This window comes from Moschus berezovskii, chromosome X, assembly GCF_049115385.1.
Source record: "Moschus berezovskii isolate FMDL1 chromosome X, NW_MosBer_1.0, whole genome shotgun sequence".
NCBI lineage: Eukaryota > Metazoa > Chordata > Mammalia > Artiodactyla > Moschidae > Moschus > Moschus berezovskii.
In genome coordinates, this window is record NC_142488.1 from 34,810,541 (window position 1) to 34,818,212 (window position 7,672).

The following is a 7,672-nucleotide window of genomic DNA, read 5'->3' on the forward strand; positions in this document are numbered from 1 at the left end:
CAATTTGCAAAAGTAATTTGTTCTACAGTATTCCATATGGAGTTACTCTTGGTAGATCCTTGAATAATGTAGCAATGCCGCCTATGTACAATGGACCAAATTTAATTCCAGTGGACCTTGGGGTTACCTGGTGAATGACTGATTTTATAAGCAAAATTGCTTCTGGTGCTTTTATCAGTTATGTGTGCTGTGTGCTTCATTCATGTCCAACTCTTTGCAATCATGTGGACTGTAGCCCGCCAGGCTCCTCGGTCCATGGGATTTCCCAGGCAAGAATACTGAATTGGGTTGCCATTTCCTCCTCCAAGGGATCTTCCCGACCCAGTGATCAAACCCATGTCTTCTGCATTTGGGAGGCGGATTCTGTACTGCTGAGCTACCGGGAAAGCCTGATATTTGTTAGTTGACTTACAGAATATTGGGAACTGATGGCACCAGGGCACCAGATCACTGAGTAGCCAGTTTCTTTTCTTGTTTTCTTTTTCTTTTTTGCAGAATTATATCTAGGCTGATTTTCACAGCAAAAATCCCAGGGAGGGGGAAAAAAAAGAAAACTTGTACCACATAATGACTCAGTAGGATTAAGTGAATCCTTGGCAGCTGAGACAATTCATAAGCATCTTTTAATGAGACTGTTCTTTCAAAGACAGTAATGAGGGTTTTCTTTCTTCTTTTAAATTTTAGAATGGATATGTTGCTGACAAATTATATCCCATTTTCCATTGCATTTTTCTGTAATACAAAAGAACGTTTGTGCCAAGATACAATAATATCCCACTTAGGAATGAAACTCACTTTCATTTATTTAAAGAGAAAGATGAGAATTTGAGGATGACATTTGAGAATACTCTAATTTACCGTATGTCAGTTTCTCCAGAAATTAATAGCTTAAAATCTGGGCAGAACACAATAGTTCTATCCACTCAGAGAACAAAGGCACTAAGTGATCCTTGAGGGTCCCTCAAAGCCTCTAATTTTATGATTATATTTAATGAAAAGGTAGGCATATAGGAGTATCCACAGTGGAGCAAAGGAAGGAAAGCAGTGCTGGAAATCTGGAAACCAATATTCTAATTCTAGGATATTTGCATTAACTGAGGAATCAGGAGCAAGCCATGAACTCATTGACTTAAGTCTCCTATATTCAATATAAGGAAACTGAAGTAAATCATCTCTAAGATGTCTCTAGCTGTAAAATTCTACAGCTTCAGTGCATTTGAATCTCATCATATGAAGGTGATTTGGGATCAAGTCATTTCTAAGTTACAGTTTTCAAGTTTCAGATCAATACTGTAAATAAAATATAGAAATTCATTTTCTTTACAATTTATATACCTCTTCACCTGTTCTGTGAATAGAATCACAACCTGTATTTATAGAGAAATACAGCTTAGACAACCAAAAGGATATAAAAATGGATTTATACAGCAAATAAACTTAAGTACATGCACCCTGGGAATTACATTCCCATGGGGATGCCAATAATCTAGGGAAAAGAAAACATCTAATACAAATACAAGCACTATCTCTTCCTTAATCCCCAAAGAAAACTCCAGAAATGGTTAAAAGAATTTTCATCAATATTGTTGGATGTGCAGAGAAATATTTGAATGCCTCAAATAAGTGTCCTGCACAAGCTTTTGGATATTCTGAGAGCAAGCCATTTCAGAATTTTGAGAAATCTCCCAAATTAGAACACATACATTTATGAATGCCTGTTTTCAGGATGCTTCCCCAACATCTTGTCATTACAATCCACTAACATTTCTAGGGCCTTCCTTGATCACCTCAAGGGAGTCTAGGCCACCTTGGCATCAACAGCCCCCTATGGACCACTTTATAAGACAGATGATCAACAGCACATTCGTGTCCTTTCAGGCCAAGACTGGCATTATTTGAATGTGCTCTCAACATGAACTCACTTCACGCCAGCAGGACCAGAGTAGGAATAGACTCTGGCTTTAGAAACTCACATCAAGAAATATTTCTTGAAAGAAAAAAAAAATTGAAATCAAGTAATCTGTTGCTATTGACTGGATTAACCATATTTCTTCTTATTCCCTTCTGTATGAAATGCCCTGCTTCACTATCTTGTGTGTCTGGCAAATTCCTATTTACTGTTACTTGCAAGATCAAACATTACCTCTTAGAGGAAGTCTCCCAAATTCCCCCATGTGCAATGAATTGCCTCCTTTCTTATCATCCCATAGCACGCTACGCATGGTCTCATTAAAGCACTCATGTGCTGCATAGGCATATACTTCTCCTATTCAAAATTTGATCAAGGACTGGTCCATCAAGACATATTCCTGGAGGGTGTCAGGGTATCCAGGCTTGATAAAACACCACTGAAATGAATTGTAATTGGACTGGTGGTTTATTCAGGCTTGCCGAAAACAACTTGCACAAATCATGGTGTACAAACTAGCCTAGCTTGTACTTCAGAGTGGAAATGTAAAAAGGAAAGAAGAAAAGGAGGGGGGGAATGAAGGAGGAAGAGAAGGAAAAAAGAGAAAAGGAAGAAAGGGGGGAAACCATTGTCAGCGTTTGCTTATTATATTTGGTGTCACTCAGACGTGATTTCTTGGTATAGCCACATGCCACTTCTACAACCCTGATATAGTAAGCTCGTTGCAATAGTGAACATATTATTTTGCTGAAGATCAAATTTTATTATGTGAATCTAGTTACAAGCTCTTGACCCAAGATGCTTAAAACTTTATTGTCCGCATTTTCTATTTGCTAGTATACTTTTTAATTCACCATAGATTTTCTGATCTCAAGTTCTCCATTTTTCTTTCTATTCTTAAGTTTTATTTCTTTTCTTTTTTTAAACTAAATAATCTAAAATAGTATTGCGAGATTTTAGTTAAGATAGGCAAATTGCCAACATTCGTTGGATCTTCGAAAAAGCAAGAGAGTTCCAGAAAAACAACTACTTCTGCTTTATTGATTGCACCAAAGTCTTTGACTGTGTGGATCACGACAAACTGGAAAATTCTTAAAGAGATGGGAATACCAGACCACCTGACCTGCCTCCTGAGAAATCTGTATACAGGTCAAGAAGCAACAGTTACAACTAGACGTGGAACAAGATTGGTTTCCAAATCAGGAAAGGAGTACATCAAGGCTGTATATTGTCACCCTGTTTTTTTAACTTATATGCAGAGTGCATCATGCCAAATGCCAGGCTGGATGAAGCACAAACTGGAATCAAGATTGCCGGGAGAACTATCAATAACCTCAGATATGCAGATGACACCACCCTTATGGCAGAAAGCAAAGAAGAACTAAGGAGCCTCTTGTGGAAGGTGAAAGAGGAGAGTGAAAAGTTGGCTTAACTCAACATTCAGAAAACTAAGATCATGGCATCCAGTCCCATCACTTCATGGCAAATAGATGGGAAACAGTGGAAACAGTGACAGGTCTTATTTTGGGGGGGCTCCAAAATCACTGCAGATGGTGTCTGAGGCCATGAAGTTAAGAGATCCTTGCTCTTTGAAAGAAAAGCTATGACCAACCTAGACAGCATATTAAAAAGCAGAAGCATTACTTTGCCAACAAAGGTCCATCTAGTCAAAGCTCTGGTTTTTCCAGTAGTCATGTATGGATGTGAAAGTTGGACTATAAGGAAAGCTAAGTGCCAAAGAATTGATGCTTTTGAACTGTGGTGTTGGAGAAGACTCTTGAGAGTCCCTTAGGCTGCAAGGAGATCCAACCAGTCCATCCTAATGGCTATCAGTCCTGAATATCCCTTGGAAGAACTGATGCTGAAGCTGAAACTCCAATACTTTGGCCACCTGATGCAAAGAAATTGACTCATTGGAAAAGACCCTGATGCTGGAAAAGACTGAGGGCAGGAGGAGAAGGGGTGACAGAGGATGAGATGGTTGGATAGTATCACTGGCTCGCACATGAGTTTGAGTAAGTTCAGGGAGTTGGTGATGGACAAGGAAGCCTGGCGTGCTGCAGTCCATGGGGTCGCAAAGCACTGGACATGACTGAGCGACTGAAATGAACTGAACTGAGATAAGGTAGTAACTAAGTCACTCATTCACAAAAAAAAAAAAAAAAAAGGACTTCATTTGGTATTACTTGATTTCAGAATTTCATATTTCAAATATTTTTGATGAGCATTCCTTTGCAGAGAATTTCAATATTCTATTCATTCAGTGGACCATGGGATTGGTATGGAATGTATGTTAGTATGATAACAGGTCAGAAAAGCAAGAAAGAAGAAGTGTAATTTAACAAAGTGTATATTTAGGACAAAAGGATGGCATCACCGACTCGATGGACATGAGTTTGAGTGAACTCCGGGACTTGGTGATGGACAGGGAGGCCTGACATGCTGTGATTCATGGGGTTGCAAAGAGTCGGACACGACTGAGTGATTGAACTTAACTGAACTGAACTGAAAACGTTTTATGAAGTTTGACATATTCATTTATAAAAAAAGAGATAGACATTTTAAAGTAATCCTTTCATCAGTCTTCTCCCCTAAAGTTACTCCTTTCTGTGTCATTTGACATGGGTCATTTTGCCATCTACTTAATATCCTAAGTGGAGTCTTCTCCCACATCACTTGCAATGACTTCTGAGTTAACATTCATATTTTCTGGCTTCATGTTATATCCCGAATACATTGAGACAAGGGTCATGCAGCATTTTTACCAGTGTTTCCTCTACAATATGTGTGTTTTTCTGTCAGAACTGATCATGAGGATCTGGGGAGGCCATCTGATAACTCCTCTGATTAATGATGTTGCCCCAGGTTTCATTCATTCCTCATTATATTGCATCCCCCTTTGATAGAAAGTTCAACCTGTACAAGGAATTCCTCTGCCTTCTTTGCCTGAGCTGGGCTGTTCCAAACAAACTCCCAGATGTTCGCTTTGTTGCCAGCTATTGCTGATGTTAATACTGATGTTGATGACGTTGGCGAGATTTAAGTGCAACAGTGGACAGCAATGCCGATATCCAATGGATAGAAAATAGGACCCATTAGAGAACCAAGGGGATTGTTTGCACCCACAAGGCAAGCACTGATGTTAACCTCTTCCAGTAGAGTATGCAGTGTTGTGCATTATCATTCTGTGAAGAGATATTAATAGTAACTTGTTCCATTGTGTCATACTTGAAGTTTTCCACTAATTTATATATGTTTTAATTTCTCTTGTGAGATAGGTAACAGATTGCAAATTACTTATAACTTAAGAAATAAGTTTATAACCAAGGTTTTTACTTCTACCCTGTTCCTAGTCACATGACTCTAAAATTATCCTCTGTCATCAAAGGCAGTGAATGCTGTAAATTTCTTAGGTTTATACCAGGGGATGAATGGATGGAAGGGTGGGTGGGTGGATGGATAAATAAATAAAAATAAATATCACACACAATAGGATACACATGTGTATCTTTATAGACTCATATATAATATATCCATATATTATCCATCCATTTTATGAATATTTCCTTTTTCATCTAAACCAAGTTGGAGATTGTTTCTTTTTTTATTTTTTGAAACTTTTTTTATTTGAAATATAATTGCTTTAGAATATTGTCTTAGTTTCTACTGTACAACACTGTGAATCAACCATATGCATACATACATCCACTCCCTCTTGAGCCTGTCTCCCACATCCCTATTCCCCCATCAAGGTCATCACAGAGCACTGAGCTGAGCTCCTTGTGCTGTACAGCAGATTCCCACTGTGCTGTGTAGTGCTGAGTCACTCAGTCGTGTCCAACTATTTGCAACCCCATGGACTATAGCCCTCCAGACTCCTCTGTCCATGCTACTCTCCAGGCAAGAATACTGGAGTGGGTTGCCACGCTCTCCTTGAGGGGATCTACATAACCCAGGAATACATGTATCCCAGTGTTCACTGCACCACTATTTGCAATAGCCAGTACATGGAAGCAGCCTAGATGTCCACTGACAGATGAATGGATAAAGAACATGTGGTACATATATAAAATGGAATATTATTTTTGGAGGCTCCAAATCATGGTGACTGCAGCCATGAAATTAAAAGACACTTACTCCTTGGAAGAAAAGTTATGACCAACCTAGACAGCATATTAAAAAGCAGAGACATGGCTTTATCAACAAAGGTCCATCTAGTCGAAGCTATGGTTTTTCCAATAGTCAGGTATGGATTTGAAAGTTGGACTATAAAGAAAGCTGAGCGCCAAAGAATTGATGCTTTTGAACTGTGGTGTTGGAGAAGACTTTTCAGGGTCCCTTGGACTGCAAGGAGATCCAACCAGTCCATCCTAAAGGAGATCAGTCCTGAGTGTTCATTGGAAGGACTGATGTTGAAGCTGAAACTCCAATCCTTTGGCCACCTGATGGGAAGAACTGACTCATTTGAAAAGACCCTGATGCTGGAAAAGATTGAAGGCAGGAGGAGAAGGGGATGACAGAGGATGAGATGGTTGGATGGCATCACCAACTCAATGGACATGAGTTTGGGTAAACTCCGGGAGTTAGTGACGGACAGGGAGGCCTGGCGTGCTGCAGTCCATGACGTCGCAAAGAGTTGGACACAATTGAGCGACTGAACTGAACTGTATGCAGCCATAAAAAGGAATGAAACTGAGTCAGTAGCAATAAGTTATGGTTTCTGAGAAACAAAGTTTTTCAGACTTTGTTCATTCTTTTCAGTAATATTTTCTTCTGTGAATGTGCAGTGATTTACAGTCAGTCCCTTATTTATGAACTTTTATACCATATTGGGCTTCCCTGGTAGCTCAGCTGGTAGAGTCCGCCTGCAACACAGGAGACCCCGATTCGATTCCTGGGTCGGGAAAATCCCCTGGAGAATGGATAGACTACCCATTCCAGTATTCCTGGGCTTCCCTGATGGCTCAGCTGATAAAGAATCTGCTCGCAATATGGGAGACCTTGGTTCAATCCCTGGGTTGGGAAGATCCCCTGGAGAAAGGAATTGGCTACCCACTGCAGTATTCTGGCCCGGAGAATTCCATGGACTGTATAGTCCATGGGGTTGCAAAGAGTTGGGCACGACTGAGCAACTTTCACTTTCGCTTTCATTACCAGATTGCTGTTACAAGCTATGATGTAGGAATAATCTTGTACATGTATCATTTCCCATGAATGCATGCAAGTATATCTTCAGAATAAATTCCTAAATGTGAAATTGCTGATTCCAAGGATATGTGCATTTGCAATTTTGAGAGTTTTCTCAAATTTTCATTTCCTCCAGTAATTATGGAAGTGCCTTACCCCTACTGCTGCTGCTGCTGCTGCTAAGTCACTTCAGTCGTGTCCGACTCTGTGTGACCCCACAGACGGAAGCCCACCAGGCTCCCCCGTCCCTGGGATTCTCCAGGCAAGAACACTGGAGTGGGTTGCCATTTCCTTCTCCAATGTGTGAAAGTGAAAAGTGAAGTCGCTCAGTCGTGTCCGACCCTTAGCGACCCCACGGACTGCAGCCTACCAGGCTCCTCCGTCCATGGGATTTTCGAGGCAAGAGTACTGGAGTGGCTTGCCATTGCCTTCTCCGACTACATACTTACAAAAACATCCACTGATGCATTCTTAACCAGTGTAGTCCATTTTATTTCCATTTCAGATGTGTACAGAGTTTGAACTGGTTCTTGTTGCTAGCAAGAATGCAGACAGTCTGTGTTCCTCTCTTGCCCG